This window comes from Phascolarctos cinereus, unplaced genomic scaffold, assembly GCF_003287225.1.
Source record: "Phascolarctos cinereus isolate Bilbo 61053 unplaced genomic scaffold, phaCin_HiC Scaffold_3;HRSCAF=262, whole genome shotgun sequence".
Classification (NCBI taxonomy): domain Eukaryota; kingdom Metazoa; phylum Chordata; class Mammalia; order Diprotodontia; family Phascolarctidae; genus Phascolarctos; species Phascolarctos cinereus.
Genome location: NW_027555736.1, coordinates 17,341,335 through 17,345,611, shown reverse-complemented (window position 1 = coordinate 17,345,611; position 4,277 = coordinate 17,341,335).

Here is a 4,277-nt window from a genome sequence, read left to right as displayed (position 1 = left end):
CTCTGATTTTCTCTTCCTGATGTCCAGTGACAGTCCAACTTGCATTTCTTCTTGATGTTTCCCGCAGCCTACTTGAACTTCCCTTGGAGAAAGGAGAAAAATGAACATTTTAAATCTTTTTCTCTCAATATTCACTTTCTGAGTGACCCACTGAACATGCTGAGAGGCCTGCTGAACTCATGTCACTCATTTCAAAGACTGCACCCTATAGGGATTTCCTCTACCAGAAAGTGTAACCAAAAATATAAACCACAATTCAACTTAGAGAAATAAGAAAGAGAGGTGCAAGTTACCTGACCACTTAGTTTTGTATCCTTTATGATTCCTAAACATGCAGCAGTGGGAAGAAAGACAATTCCTATGAAGATTTGCAAACCCATTAATATGTTGTCTTCCCAAATGCTCTCAACAACCCATCTGATTTGAAATCATGAATAAGAACTTGGGAGGAGCCAGGCAAAATGGAGTGGAAGAAAAAAATGTCAAAACTGTTATACTATAAAAAGTTTTACCTTGTACTTCCTCAATCAGCTCTCCCATGTGCAGTAATCACAATACTAGAGAACTCACAATGGAGACTATACAAGTAACAAAATTGAAAGGCAAAAGGCCAGAGTTAGCAAACATAGCACATGGATATTTTTCAGTGTAAGCAACAGCAGCAGAACAAATGACTCTACTGGAGAAGAAAATGTAACCTAGTGAGACCTCATGCTTCCTTTTCAATATGTCTGATTGAACTCAAATGTGATCATTTCTTAACTAAAAGTGATGATAGCTATAAATCTCAGAATGCCTCCAGAATGAGGGACCTGAAGCATCTTCTGTTTCATGAAATTTGTTGGAGATGTAATGTAAATTTCCATCAAGCTTGGAAAAAGTTCTCACCAGAGAACTCTAGATATTAAGAATAAAATTTGGCTATAAAAATTACATTCAATTAAATTCAAAGAAATTAATTTCATATGCATTTCTTACACACTTATTATTCCAGGTACCTTTCTAGGGACTAGAGATACAAACAAACAACAACATATACTAAGTAGCCCTTCCGTTGAAGGAGCTTATGTCCTACCTGGGGACCTGAGGACCTGGGAGGGAACAGCATAGATGTAGAGAAGTACTACCTGTGTGACCCTGGGCAAGTCACTTAACCTTGTTTGCCTTAATTTCCTCTTCTGTAAAATAAGCTAGAGAAGGAAATGACAAACCACTCCAGCATCTTTGCTTACAAAACCCCATATGGGGTCATGAAGAATTGGGAAGAATTGAAATGACTGGGGGCAGAGCCAAGGTGGCAGAGTGAAAGCAATGACTTGCTTGAGATCTCCCCCAAACCCCTCCAAATGCTCATAAAAAATGGCTCTAAACAAATTCTGAAGCAGCAGAACCTACAAAAAGACAGAGGGAAACAAATTTCCAGGCCAAGACAACCTGGATGATTGATCAGAACGGTGTATCACGCCAGGCTGGGAGCACAGCTTAGAGTGGGCGCATAGGCCTCAGCGAACCTGGACTGAATCGTGGGCAGCTGTGGAGGTTTCCAGACTTCTCAATCCACCAATGCCAAAGACAACTTAGAAGGTCAATGGGAAAAGTCTGTTTCTGTCGGTGCTCGGACAGGAAGGAGGGTTTCAGCTCCATTCCCCAAGAGCATGGCCCTGGGGGGGGGGGGGTCGCAGCTGCTTCCCGAGCTTCCTGCCCACAGACTGAGGGGGAATCCAGTGGCTGATCAGAGAGGGATTGCAGGGATCTCTTTGCCAGTGCTGAGGCAGGAATCTCTTGCTTTGCCTGTGTGTGGATCTGGGTCACAGTTCTGGGCAGTGCTGGGGTGAGGAGGAGGCTGGTGGTGGAGCTTGTAGTGGCTGTGAGAGAAACCCCTCCTCACAGTTACAGGACAGAAAGGAATACTTGTGGTCACAGGCCAGGAAAGGAGTAAACACCTCACCCCTTATCGTACCACTTTGGAATAACTGACAATTTACAGGTCCCTACAAGTATCTCTGAAAACAGCTACACAAACCCCTGAAGCTTGGGATAGTACACTCTCCACATTGGAAGCAGAGTCTTAACTTAACAAGGAGTTTAAAACTCAAGTAATTGTCTGGGATCATGAGCAAGCAGTGCAAAAAAAGAGTCAGACTATATTATTTTACTTTGGTGAAAAAGAAGATCAAAATATACAAACAGAAGAAGACAGCAAAGTCAAAGCTCCCACATCCAAAGCCTCTAAGAAAATATGAATAAGTCCCAGGCCTTGGAAGATCTCAAAAGGGATTTTGAAAAGCAAGTAAGGGAAGTAGAGGAAAAACTGGGAAGAGAAATGAGAGTGATGCAAGAAAATCATGAAAAAAAAGTCAAAACCTTGCTAAAGGAGACCCAAAAAATACTGAAGAAAATAACACCTTAAAAAATAGCCTAACCCAAATGGCAAAAGAGGTCCAAAAAGCCAATGAGGAGAAAAATGCCCTAAAAAGAAAAATTGGCCAAATGGAAAAGGAAGTCCAAAAGATTACTGAAGAAAATACTTCCTTAAAAATTGAAATAGAGCAATTGGAAGCTAGTGACTTTACGAGAAATCAAGACACTGTAAAACAAATCTCAAAAGAATGAAAAGTTAGAAAACAATGTCAAATATCTCATTAGAAAAACAACTGACCTGGAAAACAGATCCAGGAGAGAGAATTTAAAAATTATTGGACTATCTGAAAGCCATGATCAAAAAAAGAGCCTAGACATCATCTTTCAAGAAATTATCAAGGAAAACTACCCTGATATATTAGAACCACAGGAAAAAATAGAAATTGAAAGAATCCACAGATCTCCTCCTGAAAGAGATCCCCAAAGGAAAACTCCTAGGAATATTATAGTCAAATTCCAGAGTTCCCAGGTCAAGAAGAAAATATTACAAGCTGCCAGAAAGAGACAATTCAAGTACTGTGGAAACACAACCAGGATAACACAAGATTTAGCAGCTTCTACATTAAAGGACCGCAGGGCATGGAATATAATATTCTGGAGGGCAAAGGAGATAGGATTAGAACCAAGAATCACCTACCCAGCAAAACTGAGTATAATCCTTCAGGGGAAAAAATGGTCATTCAGTGAAATAGAGGACTTTCAAGCATTCCTGGTGAAAAGACCAGAGATAAACAGAATTGAAATAACTGAACAATGAAAGAGAAGGCTTCATAAATACTTTTGGGAATGGGAGCAGCAGTAATAACTGGGAAAACATGTAGCAGGTGACACCTCCGATCTACTTTGAAGGATGCTAAGGATTCTCATAGGTATAGATAAAGAGGGATTGACATTTATCATCCAAATTTTAACCTTGAGGAGTGTCCTCTGAAACAGAAAGACACACTCAGAATTAAATAAAAGGGATGGAGTGGACTATGATGCTTCAGCTAAAAAGATAGGGGTAGAAATCGTGGTCTCAGATAAAGCTGAGGGAAAAATAGACCTAATAAAAGGAGATAATCAGGCACACTGCATTTTACTAAAAGGTACCACAGACAGTGAAATAATATAAAAAATCCAGCAAGTTTCTCTGATAAAGACCTCATTTCTGAAATCTGTAAGAAACTAACTGAAATTTATTAAAAAATATATCAGAGCATGAGGGAAGTAGAAAACTAGGAAAGAACTTTTAAAACCAGTGTCTCTAATAAGGGCCTAATTTCCAAAATATATAGAGAACTGAGTCAAATCTATAAGAATACAAGTTATTCCCCAACTGATAAATGGTCAAGGGATATGAACAAGCAGTTTTCAGATGAAGAAATTAAAGCTATCTATAGTCATATGAAAAATGTTCTAAATCACTATTGATTAGAGAAATGCAAATCAAAATGACTCAGAGGTACCACATCACTCCTATTAGACTGGCTAACATGATAAAACAGGAAAATGATAAATGTTGGAGAAGACATGGGAAAATTGGAACACTAACGCTTTGTTGGTGGAGTTGTGAAATCAGCCATTCTAGGGAGAAATTTGGAACTATATCCAAAGAACTATAAAATTGTGTATAACCCTTGACCCAGCAATACCACTTCTAGGTCTGTATCCCTAAAAGATTATAAGAATGGGAAAAGGACCCACCTGTAGAAAGGTATTTTTTTATTAATTTATTTTTATTTATCAACAATCACTTCCATATGCTTTTGAGTTGAAAATGTTTCTCCCTCTTCCTCCCTCCACCCTTCCCAAGACAGAGTACAATTCATATAGGATTTACATTTACATACCCATTAAATAATTTCACATTAGTG